The following is a 15,148-nucleotide window of genomic DNA, read 5'->3' as shown; positions in this document are numbered from 1 at the left end:
CGCCCCGGAGGAAAAGGTTGTCTCTTGTGTATCTTCGGCAGAAAATAAATACATGGAAATTTGGGATTATGAATTGTGAGAAAGTCGTGTTCCATGTCAGACAAGAGGCCCACTCCCTTCCAATGTGAGAGTTGAGTATTGATCTTAGTGCCTGCTGATGAGCAAGGGTTGTGAGTTAGTCTTGTGTAGTGTGAGGCATTGTCCAGCTGCTTATATACCTCATTCTCTTAGTCAGTCCGGCTCATCACCACAACCTTCCTCCCTTTGTCTGCTTCCCTGATCACTATTGAGTCATTTGAGTGTAGGTTTAGGATAGCTCTCCTCTCTTCAGATGTGAGGTTGTCCTTTGTGTATCTCTTGGGTCTTTTCAAGAGTCTGTCCTCTAAGCGGTGTAAGTCTTCAGTTCAGGTTTTCACGCTGATTTTCGGTGAATGAGGGAGACGCCGAACTACTGCCTCGCTGCCCTAAGCCTCACCTTTCGGCTCGGGGCTCATTGTTTCCGCTGTTCCGTGTTTCAACACAGTGGGGGCTCAAGTAGTAATAAATATCCTCGGGTGGCTGGGCAGCCAAGAGCGAATTTCGGACGAATTTCACCTCCTCCCTGCAGTGTTCTCCTATGTCCTCCCGTAGTGTTCCCGGCAGCTGTGTCAGGTGTGAGCAGCGGGAGTAACTGGAAGGCGGGTGCGGAGAGAGAGAGAGAGAACCCCTCCTTTTTCCCCTGCAGAAGCGGCTCGGTGGAGTGAGACCTGGATGTGATTTCCGGGTACTGCCAGTGAGTCTACGGTGTTTACGGTGAGCTTACAGTCGTCTGTGTGAGTGTGACCGCAGACTGCAGACAGGGGGTCTTCACAGGACTACATTGGTGCTACCTGCATGTCGTACAAGAAGCCCGCAAGAAGCCAGTATCCCGGTCCATATCTCAGTACGTATCCCACCCAAGCCTAAACCAAAAGCCAAAGCCACTAGCAGTACTCACCGGTGAAGCCAACGAAGCTAGGACCGCGGAGCCGGAGCGGGAGTTAGAGAGTCGAGGAGAGCTGGGGGTCCGGCGGGGAAGGGCGCAGCCGGGTCCGAGCTTCCATCTTCGAGTCCATGCCTGAAGAGGAGGTAGGATTGCAGCGGCCGGCCAGTGGTTACGAGAGTGGTGGGCAGTGAGGAGCCTGCAGTGGCGTTCTGCCACATCGCATCGCACCGCACCTAGACCGCGGACCACGGAGCCACCAACCCGCAGCCCAGGCACTCATACCACCGCCGCAGCAGCCCCTCCTGCTATTACTGGCTGCCTGCGGAGAGGCGCAGAGCGGTGCAGAGAGGCATGAGGTGCAGTGAGGTGCCTGGGAGTGCATGGGAGTGTGGGGGGCAAGGGGAGTGTGAAGCCTCCCGTGCAGCCACTTTAATAGCCCCCTAACAGTCCTCCAACAGCCCCGTAGCCCGGTGTGGCAGGAAAACCGTGACAGGAGACAAGCGTCCGAAGTGGGGGCAGTGGAGGTCCGAGGGCAGGGGTCCTGTGCTCTTCCCACCCTCCTGCCGCACCCTGTCCGTCTGAGATGAGATCTGGCAGGGTGAGGATATCAGGTCCACAAAAGAAAAAGAAAAGTAGAGGGAAAACCGCGAGGTCAACTACGGACTCCGAGCAGACATCTAACCTGTTGTTGGGAGACTCTGAAAACATAACAGACACAACAGACACAACAGACAGTATGGCTCAAGACACCAGGAAGGGCCCTGACAGGACGGCCTGTAAACCTCTTGGTAACCAACCAAAGATAACATCAAAATTTACTTTTTTAAAAGACGCCGGATCAGCGGTCTTCTCAAGTAACATGAATAGAATGGGCCTCCCAACTCCCTTAAGTCCCCTAGTGACTATCATCAAGGGCAGTTCTGCTGTAAATGGGGCGACTTGGACCCCTCAATGCAGCCACATGCCAGCCACCGTCACTATCAAGCCCTCAGTGGCAGCTCCAACTGAGGCTAGGGGAAGTCCAGCGACGGTGTTTACGGTGAGCTTACAGTCGTCTGTGTGAGTGTGACCGCAGACTGCAGACGGGGGTCTTCACAGGACTACATTGGTGCTACCTGCATGTCGTGCAAAAAGCCAGCAAGAAGCCCGTATCCCGGTCCATATCTCAGTCCGTATCCCACCCAAGCCTAAACCAAAAGCCAAAGCCACTAGCAGTACTCACCGGTGAAGCCAGCGAAGCTAGGACCGCGGAGCCGGAGCAGGAGTTAGAGAGTCGAGGAGAGCTGGGGGTCCGGCGGGGAAGGACGCAGCCGGGTCCGAGCTTCCATCTTCGAGTCCGTGCCTGAAGAGGAGGTATGATTGCAGCGGCCGGCCAGTGGTTACGAGAGTGGTGGGCAGTGAGGAGCCTGCAGTGGCGTTCTGCGGCATCGCACCGCACCTAGACCGCGGACCACGGAGCCACCAACCCGCAGCCCGTGCACTCATACCACCGCCGCAGCAGCCCCTCCTGCTATTACTGGCTGCCTGCAGAGAGGCGCAGAGCGGTGCAGAGAGGCGTGAGGTGAGGCGAGGTGCCTGGGAGTGCATGGGAGTGTGGGGGGCGAGGGGAGTGTGAAGCCTCCCGTGCAGCCACTTTAATAGCCCCCTAACAGCCCTCCAACAGCCCCATAGCCCGGTGTGGCAGGAAAACCGTGACAGGAGACAAGCGGCTGAAGTGGGGGCAGTGGAGGTCCAAGGGCAGGGGTCCTGTGCTCTTCCCACCCTCCTGCCGCACCCTGTCCGTCTGAGATGAGATCTGGCAGGGTGAGGATATCGGGTCCACAAAAGAAAAAGAAAAGTAGAGGGAAAACCGTGAGGTCAACTACGGACTCCGAGCAGACATCTAACCTGTTGTTGGGGGACTCTGAAAACATAACAGACACAACAGACAGTATGGCTCAAGACACCGGGAAGGGCCCTGACAGGACGGCCTGTAAACATCTTGGTAACCAACCAAAGATAACATCAAAATTTACTTTTTTAAAAGACGCCGGATCAGCGGTCTTCTCAAGTAACATGAATAGAATGGGCCTCCCAACTCCCTTAAGTCCCCTAGTGACTATCATCAAGGGCAGTTGTGCTGTAAATGGGGCGACTTGGACCCCTCAATGCAGCCACATGCCAGCCACCGTCACTATCAAGCCCTCAGTGGCAGCTCCAACTGAGGCTAGGAGAAGTTCAGCAACTAAGCCCACCTCTATCCAGCAAGCGCGTCAGCACAACTCTGCACCATCCACTGTCGTCAAACCCAACGCTGCACACAATATATTGGATCTCCAAATAGAGCCAATTGGAGAAAAAACCAGCAACTTAGAAGACTACAACCAAACACTACATGAAGTCAGCTTCAGCATCCCGTGCAGCCAAAACGGCGAATTTTCGAACTACCCTTGAAAGATTAGTGTTACGGTTTCGAGGAGGGAAGGAGTTGCTGCCTCTTTTGGGGATGGCGAAACAGACTCAGTTCAACAGGAACAACACAAAGCGAGGGAACCTGAGCCTACTGAAATCATAGAGGAAGCAGAGGGTGGCGTGAAAGAACTCTCCTATCTCGAGTCAAAGGAATGGGAAAAAATGCTGCACTCATACGGAAATACTACCCCGGGACCCCCTCAGCTACCAGCGTCACCAAGGCAAGACAAAAGTGAGGAACATTCACAAGAGAAGGCGTGGGCTACCGCCCTCGACATCCTTCAAAAGTCAGCTGACGCTATGACTTTTCAAGCGAATAAAATGGATATCCAAATCAGCCTACTAAATACACTTGCTGTGTACGTAGTCAAAATCGACGACAGGATCTCAAATTTAAACAACTTGATCAGACGGGCCCAAGAAGCGGTAGATTGCCCGCAACAAGGATGTGACTGCCCACCAATAGTGGATAAACTCAGCTCACTCCCAGGGATAATGGAAAAGCTTGTGATAGACCTAAAAGAAATAGCAAAAGTAAAACCTATCCTTGGAAATGGCAGTGACGCGCTTTTAGGAGACTTAAGTGAGGATCCGCAAGCAAAAATAGCCACTAACTCAAGGCAAAGAGGAGCCGAAGGGACCAACTACTCGCAACCCCAAGATTCACCTGGGCAAGCTAGCCAAACGAGCGAACAGCAATCTTCTCCGGCTACCAACAGAGCAAATTCCACCCTCCCTTCCGTAATCGAACAAGAGCTGGGAGACCCCATGGGAAAGGCGAAAAGACAAAGGAAGCGGAAAGGACGTAACAAAATGAGAAGGGGTAAACAAGATCTAAGCCTCTACCCGATGTTCAACACCATGAGACGTCCAGCACCCACAGAGGATGAGGATCCAAAAAACCCCTCTGAGCCAACAACCATAAGGGAAGAAAAACTGATCACGCAGGATAGTGAAAGGAGGAAGAGTGGCACCTCCCCTTCTCCACCTGCAATGGCACCTCTTGGAAAAAGGGTGCACAGTGGGTCAAAAGAGCAAATCGCAACCTACCACATGGCTCCCCCAGACACACCTATTACGCTGAACGTAAAGGTCCAGAGTCAAACCTCCAGCCTTATGACAAACCAACCCCGAGGGACCATGACCTCAAATCAGGCACACACCGCAAGCTGTATTAACAATCGACAGGGCGCAATTCTAGCGAGTGCTAAAGGGGCCGTGGGACAAGGAAAAAAGGAAAGGCTCCACAGTGTGCTGAACGACGTCCATTCCATGGGCCCTATGACAAAAGTAGCTTACATGTCTAGTGCGCAAACGTCAGAGGTAACTCCAAGGCCGCTCAGCACAGCGTCGAGTGGGGATGCCCTCTTCACTTATTTTTACCTGGAATATAAGTCTAAAGGCAGCCACGACATCCTAAGCCGGGGGAACATCATAAAGCTGATTCATGCAACAGGGCTGTTAAACGAAATAACCTCACAAGACTTTATTTCGATAGAATTCATCGGACCGTGCCAAGGCCAGACAAACGAAACCACAAAGGTCACCTGGAGTTCCGTAGAGGCAATGAATAACATCCTAGGGCAAACCAAAACTTTTAAGCAATGGGGCATACAGATACAACCAGGCAGGGAAGTGGGTTACCCACACGTTTTGCAGGCAAGCCAAGTTGACGGACATAGACGAGCGGAGAGGGGAGCTGTGTACTCAGTCCTTAGGGGTGCATGCAACAAAACTCCTACCCTTGACCACAAACAGAGGAAATCAAGAGAAGACGGGTCCACACCAATCAGGGATTGGGAAGAGGCTGGTCCATGGTCATGGCTGGCAGGCACACTGAATACAACTCGACTCTTACGATGACAGTCCAATAGGGAATATTGACACGAAACCCCTCCCCTAAAGATCTGTTCATGGAATATTAACGGCCTAAAAAGTAAACTGGAGGACAATGCAACAATATCTTACTTTTGGGAATTTGAGATACTGTTATTACAAGAGATATGGCTCTTCGAACCGCAGCATATAGAAGGCTTCAAAACGCATCACATCCCAGCTCATAAACTGAATCATTCAGGACAAGGGAGCAGTGGCCTAGTAATCTACATATCAACAAAAAACGCAGTCGCCTCCTGGGATATTTTGGGCTCATCACACAGTCTCCAGTGTGTAAGAATTTCTTACGCTTCTAGTATAGGGCAACGTTGGACCTTGATTTTAATGAACGCGTACGTCCGTCCAAACATTGCATCAAGGCAATCCTTCATAGAAGAAGCTACAGCGACAGTAGTGAGAGCGAAAACCAATTCAGAAATTTTACAAACTGGCGACTTTAACATGTGGTTAATGTCAGACTTACAAAAAAATTAGGTCACCAAATCACACAACAGCACCTGGGAGATACCACCGCAGGACCAGCCAGGATTGCACAAGGACGACCCAAAGGGACGTTCCCTACAAGGCAACCTTGAAAACCTAGTCCTCAGAGCCCTCAACTGCCATTTTCCCTTAGACAAGCCTCCCCGTTTCTCCTACCTATCGAAAAAAGGCACTTCATTAATTGACTACACTTTCGTCAGCCTTTCATTCCTCCACCAAATAACAAGTTATCGTCTGGGGAGCAGAACAGAAAGTGACCATTGTCCACAAGAAATATCGCTAAGGACCAGTCTCACTCAACATGAAGAAGAAAGGGCATTGCCATCCGAAAGCCTCACAATCAATCTAAAATGAATCAAATGCTCCTTCAGTAACTTTCAACAAGTAGCAACAGAGGCCAAACAAATAATCGAGCGCCACAGTAGGTGCCCGGACGACATAATCACCAACTGGCCATTATTTGTAACTGAACTTATCGATAAATACGCGAAACCAATAAAGTACATAACCCAAACCGGGCAAAAGCAGACGTCCTGCTTGAATCTTGTGATAAAATCCGCAACAAGAACCATGAATCGGACATGGCGGGCGTTAAAAACTGATCCAACGGATCCTATAAAAATAACAAAATTGAGAGAGGCCCGCAGCCACCTTAAGAAAGCGAAAAGTGAGCTACTCAGAAACCAATGGAACTTGTTCTGGGCCAAATTACAGCGAATACAAATAACTCCGCTAGGTTTTGGCGCACAATTAACAGCGTATCTGGGCGCGCATCTAAAGTCGCCTCCTCATGCATACTGGAGTAGGAGTGGGTTGATTTCCTCTATCTTCACTTCAACGATCGGAAAGCAAATATCTTATACCAGATTTCTCCCTCCGAAGACAATGTGGCACAAATAGTGGCTGATCGGGCGCCTGATCCGAACATCATAAATTCGTCAATGAATGAATGCCTTAATGATGATCAAAAAATGGAATTATCAAATGAGTGTCCCTCGACTCAAAGCAGCAATGAATTTACAACAATCCAGAAGGCAGAAATTGAAAATCTGATTAAAAAGGGTCGGAAGGACGGGGCCCCAGGTCCAGGTGGAATCCCTCAAGCCTTGTACAAGGAAGATGTAACTTTCTGGGCTGTGAAGCTATGCACTTTATTTAATTCAATCCTGCAGCATTACACAATACCGCCCTCTTGGCGGGGATCAATCCCCGCACCAATCTTCAAAGGCGGAGACAAAAAATCCCCGGGGAATTACCGCCTCATTGCCCTCATCGACAATGAAGCAAAGTACTTTGCGAGAGTGTTGCTTAACTCACTTAGGGCATGGGCGGATGACAACTCAGTTATTCCTCCGAATCAAACTGGCTTCACAAGCAACACTGGCACCTCAGTTAACCTCATGACCCTCTCCTGCCTGATTGATCAAGCGAAGTTCAGTTCCTGCCCACTCTACATGGGATTCATCGACTTCCAAGCGGCCTTTGACAACGTGAATAGAGCAAAGCTCTGGCGGAAGCTGTCTAGACTCAACATTCCAGCTGACCTCCTAAGAGCCATACAACTCCTTCATCAAGATACATGGGTTAGGATTAAGATCGGGGACGGCTCAAGACTATCACGCCCCATTTCGACGACAAAGGGTCTCAAACAGGGTTGCGTCCTGGCCCCGATAATTTTTAACCTATTTTTATCTGACCTCCCTCAAGCCTTAAATAAGGTTAATTCCCACGCTCCCAAAGTAACGGGTCTGTTGTTGTCAAACCTTCTATATGCTGATGATGTGGTCCTCCTTAGCAAAACAAAGATCGGTATGCAAAGGCTCCTGGACGCGACCTCTGAATACTCAAATAAGAAAGAGCTTCAGATCAACAACAAGAAAACTAAAATCTTGGCGGTCCGTCCAGGGAAAGCTAAGAATTTGTCTTGGACTCTGAACAAGGAAAGCATTGCTGAATCCAGTACCTCGGAGTTATTTTCAACAACAATGACAAATACAAATCCCACTTAGAAGAACAAAAAAGGAAGGGTGCCGCACTTGCTTTTGCAATTGGATCAATGCAAAAGAAACTACAAGGTGCAACCTTCGCACCAACGATACAGGTTGCTCAAGCAAAAATCATTCCTACCGTAACTTATGGTAGCGAAGTCCTAAAAGGTCTGGACAGCGGCCAATTAGACAAAATCATCACAAAGATCTACAGATCAGTGTTCAAGCTACCAATCGAAACATCACCGGCACAAATCAGGTTGGAACTGGGAATCTGCCATCAACCACTAGCCAGAGCCATGACTTTTCTTGTGTGCTGCCACAAATTGAGGTCATCGAAGGAAGGCAGCCTAGGATACCACCTGTGGGCCAGTCTCGAAATGAACTCATGGCGAGCAGGACACGACTATTGGGTAAAAGGTTTGACAACCCTATGCCTAAAGGATCTTTGGAGTATGCACGTAAGTCAGAAGGAATTCAAACGGCTAGCGAAAATAAGCACAAAACAACTTTCGATAGTGGAAGACAAGGCTCGCCTAGCAAAAAGAAGTCATGGGTGGTTGACCCTGCAATCCTATGCTTTGTTGATCCCACAGCAGTATCTAACCATATCCTTTACCGCACGAACGAAACTAAGCTTTTTAAAATTGAGACTGGGAGTTATTAACTTGTTGGTTCATTTGCCAAGATGGAAAAGAGAGCACGGACGAGATCTATGTCGACTTTGTGGGAAATACAAAGAAGACATAATACACATCATATGTCTTTGCCCAAAACTGGTGACGGAAAGACGGGCCCTCCTCAAACATCTCTGGAACACAAAAATGATCAGAACGTGTAGAGCAGTAGTCCTGGCCTGCTTCGACCCTAGGAACACTAAATTAAACTGTGCCCTAGTAAGGTTCATGGATCATGCAGCAAAAAAACTTTGTGAGGGGCCTACAGTCTGTGATCCTTCATTGGCATAATGTTTCGGCAAGCTCCACCCGTCATCTCAACCCATTTTGGACTTACTTTACTCCCCTTTTTAAATGAATTTCTGATACCTTTTAATTTTTTTTTATTTGCAATGGTTTTTTAATCGTGCAATAAAGTTCTTATATACAGTCACTAGGTTGTGGAATACCTCAATGCTGTTTAGATGTGTGCCCTGTGGAGTGAATCCGCTGCGTGTGTGCAGGCTTGATTCTGAAAGATATTCTGACCAAGTTACGCAAACCTAATATGGGCTTGCTAGCTGTAAGGTACCTCACCATGGAGAAGCTCTGGGACAGTGGCCTACCACATCAAAGGGTGTAGGGGCTCCGCTAAATTTGAAGGGCTTAGTTTACATCTCAAATTGCTCCATGTTAGTCAGGAAAAGTCAACATATCTTTGCCGCCCCCCGCCCACCCAAAGCTCTCTAGACCATTGGAGCCAAAGGTTGGCAGAGGGAGGAAAAAGTGGAAGAATGAAGTTAAGGATAGAGTGCCTACTACTAAAGGTGTAGTAAATCCAGACACAAAGTGAAAAGTAAAACTGCATTTATTGTAGAAGGAATGCCCCAGTATGGGAGCACATAAACCAACAGCTCGTAATCCTCCAGCTTGTTCCCTCAAGTCACAAGTAGAAGTCTATTCCATCATTACATTCCAATTCCACTTATGAACACTAAGAAAACCCTAAAGGGACAAACTAAAGGACACTTAAAAACAAACTCAGAGGTAAATGAATAACTACCCAATACAACACATCTTCCCCCCCCCAAAATAGAACAAAAAAAAAACATTTACTAATTAAGAACAAAAGTTCAATTGCACAGATTGTCCACCGATTTCATGAGTTTAGTGATCCTGCGTCCCAATCTTCCCCACATTACCTTACCACATTCAGACGAGGTAGAGGGAACCTGCACCATCTCCAGTTGGTCACCCATGCTAGTGTCTTTCTTAGGTTGATGTTCCAACCTGCGCTCCATGTCCACCTTCCTTCTATCACCATCATCGACCATTCCACTTCCAGTCATTCCAGCACTGCACTCATCCACCAAGCAATCCGGATCACTCAACCTCACACCAGAAACAACTTCCGGAACCCTTCTCTCATTCTTTTACAAAAAGTTGCAACTCAAATGAGGTCACACTTTACAAGCATTCAACAGGACGAAATTGCACAAAACTTTCACCACCTGCAAAGGTTGGAAAAATCTACTTTAATTATTTTTATACACACACACCAGACTTCCTGACCCTCACCCAGTCACCAACCAAAACCTCCATACTTTTGCCATTTTTTATTTCATTGGGGAATGCTTTAAATTTATTTTGTGCCCTGGACATATGTTCATTCACTGCAGTAGAGGTCCATTCACTTCTCTTGGAGCTGTGTATTCATCCAACATGGTCTTTCATATAAGGGGGCCTGTCCCTCATAATTTCAAAAGACCTAAATCAAGTGGAACTGTATGGCGTGACTCTATAAACCCACACAGTGCACCATACTTCCTTAAACCAAGACAAATTTGCTTCTCTGGCCAATGGAATAGTGTTCTTGAGCACCCTATTGAAGTGCTCAACAGCACCATTTCTAGCGGGATAGTAAATGGACGTGGTCTTGTGTACTATACTGTTCCTTTTCAGGAACACATTGAGCACCTCCGAACAAAACTCTGGTCCATGTTCCATCAAATTCACTTTGGGCAACCCCTCTCTCAGAAACAGTTTATCCAGAAAACACACTATAGATTGGGCATCCGCTTTAGAAAGTACCTTAATGTCTGACCATTTAGCGAAATGAGTAAACAATTGCATACTTGAGCTCACTGCTCGCCTGAACAGGACCCAAGATATCCAATCAAATCCTTTCCCACAGGATTTCCCGGCATCTGAAGGGAACCAAAGGTGCTTTGATGGCTAATAATGTTTTTCCAAATTATTGCACAGAATACAACTTCTCACCTTCTTTTCAATGGCCAAGTCAATGCCTGGCCACCAGTACATATGCTTGAGCCTACACTTTTACAAGGCCTAAATGTGCCTCATGGCATAATTCAAGCACTATCAGGCACATGCATCATTGTATAAATTTGCGATTCCTTTCTTTGCGATATTTAAGGAATCGCAAATTAAGAATCGCAAAGTGCGATGCCACATAAAATTTGCGATTAAATAAAGAATCGCAAAAAATCACAAATAAAATAGCGATTCCGGCAATTGCGATTTAGCTTTTAGCGATTTCGCAATTTGCGAAATCGCAATTACCGGAGTCGCACAATGATGAAGCTTGAAGACGTCAGAACCAGGAAGTGAGCAGCCCAAGCCTCATTTTCAGTGCACAGGCTCAGGGAGAGGAGGGAGCTGGCTCTGGGAGCTGAACAGGAGTGGGACTGAGAGATTTGAAACACCTGGCAAGTAACTGAAAATGGAAGCTGCACAAACAGCAGAGGACAGCCAAACAGGCAGGAAAAGGAAAATTAAATTTTCTGAGAAAGAGATTGACACCCTCATTGAGGGAGTAGTCCACAGCCATGATAAGCTGTTTGGCAAAGCATCTTTAAAATTGCCAGAGCAGGAGAAAAGAAAAATATGGATCCGGATCCAAAACAGAGTGAATACCATTGGGGTGACTCACCCCAGCACTGAAGAGCTGAAAAAGCGATGGTACGATTTGCGCAGTCGGGCTAAGGTGCGCATTGCTGACCGGCTGAAGGAGGCAATGAAGACAGGAGGGGGAACACCAACAGACACTGGGAACACTCCCATGGAGGACTTGGTGGAATCCACAATCCAGCCTGAAGCTGTTGTTGGTGTGACACAGCTAGACACCTCAGGAGCTGCACACACATCTGAAGGTAAGATGAATGCATGTTGCCATTGTCCCAAATAATAAAGTTAGAACCAGAGCTCAGACCAGCATAAGTGCACACTTATTAGCATCTACTAAACAATGTTGTCAGAAAGGGAAGTGCATTATGGGAGATGTAAGCAGGTCAAGCAGTTACAATGAAAAACAAACAAATATGCAAAAAACAACTCTAAATAGTGTAACATATGCTCAATTTAATGACAAATAAAAAAATTAATAACTGTGACATGAGCTCACAAGCATGAATTAATGTTGTTTTGCTCTGTTTAACCTCACAGATGTAGAACGTGTAGAGGCTGAGGATAGTGATGTCCAGTAAATGCAGCACTCCAGCGCATCTGAACATGAGGACACAACGGTTCTGCCAACAAAACAGTCACGAGCACCAAACTCACGCCGGGCACTTGTCCCAACACTGGTCCCCATGGCTTCAGATGATGATGTCAATGCAACACCTGAGGGCAGCCATCGCCAATCCACTCCCATCACAACTCCACAAGCACAGGTCCGCAGAGGCAATCTCAGAGTCCGTCGTAGAAGACGTAAAGCACGCAGTACACAGCAGGCGGAGCAACCAAATGATGTCTGGGGTGGCCTTGAGGGACAGATGCTTCGCCTGCAGAGTAAGAACACACGATTAGTTCAGATCCAAATCGGAAAGATGGCAAACAACATTGCAGTACTGTCCAATTGTGTGCAGCAACTGACCTAGGTCATGCAGGAGAGATATGCATCTCAGAAAAAACACCATCGCCAACCTATGCAGCACCTCAAAATGTATGAGAAATCTAACAATAGGCTGGCCACTGCAACTGCACTGCTGGCACGTAAGTCTGTGACCATGTAAACACAAATGTGCCATTGGAACGGGGATATGGCTAAGGCACTGGACCAGGTGACCAATGCTGTGGAAATGATGAATGCATCCACTAGTGCAGCTAACATGTCTACGCAGGAAGAGGGCAGTGAGGGTGCCTCAAGCATGAGCAGTATAGTCACGCCAGTTGCCACTTCAGTGAGACACAACACATGCAGCAGTACCCCCTCCACTTCCAACATGAGGGATGAAGATGCTGGCTCTGACAGGCGTCTGGGTGTTCGTGGGAGAAAGCGCTAGACCTCCATGTACAATGAGATTTCGAGATGGTGACGTAATCATTGTTGCAATGTGACCTTTTGACTGACTTTCAAGTCATCCTTACTTTTCATTCCACATATGTCCATAACCTAGACTCCTGTGACACTGGTCACATTGAAAGTGTGCTTCAACACTCTGGTCATTATTTCTTTACATAAAGCTTACTTGGCTTGCAATATACAGTTTTTGTGTCATCATTACTCACCTTAGAAGGAATTTTGTGTGATGTCCAATCTTCTCCTGCACCCTTTTGCTGCGTTTGACCCTTGTAGTGCACGGTGGTGTGGCACTTGCTGTTTCCCATCCTCTGAGTCGCTGTCAGACAGCTCGATTTCCATTCCTCTCTTGGTCGCAATATTGTGCAGCATGGCACATGCTGCTACTATCTTACAGGATTGTTCAGGGTTGTATTGGAGTGCTCCACCGGTCTCAGGGAGGCATCTGAATCAGCTCTTCAGCAGCCCAAATGTGCGCTCTGCGACGTTCCATGTTGATATATGTGCTGCATTGTACCTCTGTTGGTTTGCAGTTGTAGGATTGAGGTAAGGTGTCATGAGGTAATTACGCAAGGCGTATGCGCTGTCACCTACATGTAAGGAAGCAAAGGGGGTCAGTGGTTGTTTGACATTGACATACGTACAATGAATGTGAGAATGTATTGTACATATTTACCAAGCAGATATCCCTCTCCAAATTCTTCCCTGACAACACGGGTGTGAATGCCACTTTGCCTGAATATATAGGAATCATGTGACCTGCCTAGAAATTGCGCCACAATGTCAGTTATCATGTTTTTGGCATTGCAGACAACCTGAATATTGAGGGAATTATAACATTTCCTATTCCTATATAAATATTCCTGTGCTGTAGGGGGACATATTGCCACATGGGTGCAATCAATACAACCCAAAACATGTGGGAAGCGAGCAATCTGGTAAAACTCCTGTTTAGTTTTAGCAAGGTCATGCGCTGTGGTAGGGAAATTGATGTGTGAGCCTATCCGGACCATCATGGCATCAAGGAATGCTTTGAATATTCTTGAAAGTGCGCTTTGCGACACACCTCCAACTGCTGCAATGACTCCCTGAAAACTGCCTGACGCCAATAGATGTAGGAAACATAGGACCTGCACATGCGTTGGGATGGCATTGGTCCTACGTGTCTGTCATTGCAGGATAGGGTCCAATTCATTGATGAGATCATGGATCATTGCTGCATTCAGCCTATACTTATCGTATATTTCATCCTCTTGCTGTCCTAGCAAAGTTATGCGGACTCTGAAAATGCGCTCATTTATCCGCCTCCATCTGTGTCCAGCAGCCTGTAGCCTCATCCTCCTCGTCATCAGGTAAAGCCCTGCCATTGTGGCTTGTGGTAGCTCATTCTGGGTGTGTTTAAATAAGTTTAAGTTGATTTGCAGCTGTATGTGATTTGCACTCATGATTACCACCTGGTTGTGATCCTTCTTATTTTGCGATTGCAATTGTACGATTTTCAATGAAATCGCAATTTGCGATTTTTCATGCATTTCATTTGCGATTCTCTATTTGGGAGGCGCAAATACAGAATCGCAATTATTTTCTCTGAATTTTTGCGATTCTTTATATTTGCGAAAATCTGTGTTTTTCGCACATATACCGTTGATGCATTGCTACACTGTATTTTGCGATTGCCAATGCCATTTTTTTGCGATTCGCAATTTTTACGATTTCTTAAATGCTTGATGCATGTGCCTGTATGTCCTTAAGACTCTCTGGGGGAGTGACTCTCCATGCTCTTAAAATCTTACCATCCTTGGCCGTCATTTCATGCCTCAACACCCAAAAAACACGTAACTTTTCCTCTACAACATTTTTGGCAGGCCAACCATCTCGAATCCAAACACTGCAATGCTTCATCCTTAACGGTTGCCACCCATTCACTTTCCAAAATACCATCATGTACACCTGGCAGACAACTATTATGACACTATTCAACAGGTATGCCCAATAAAGGTAAAGGCATTCTACTAAAAAATCAGCAATTTTATTCTTAGTTCCTGGCACATAGCAGACATCGTAATTGTAATCTAACAATCTGATGGACATGCGGGCTAGCCTCGGATATGCAGTCAACAAACCCTTTGTGTCAATACCTTCATCAATGGCTTGTGATCACTCCTAAGGGTAAAGTGAGAACCCCAGATGTTGTCTCTGAAATGCTCTTAACTCCACACACATGCCAGGGCCTCTTCTATACTACTATTATAAAGGAAGAACTTTGAGGCTTTGAGGCGGGTAAACTCGGGAACCACAGCACCAATCCACACACCCAATACATTGTTGTAATCCTCAGGGTGTGCAGATGGACATAGGCTATATAAATGAAAAATAAATACGTTATAAA

The sequence above is a fragment of the Lissotriton vulgaris genome, chromosome 5, assembly GCF_964263255.1.
Source record: "Lissotriton vulgaris chromosome 5, aLisVul1.2, whole genome shotgun sequence".
Classification (NCBI taxonomy): Eukaryota; Metazoa; Chordata; class Amphibia; order Caudata; family Salamandridae; genus Lissotriton; species Lissotriton vulgaris.
This window is presented reverse-complemented; position numbering follows the sequence as displayed.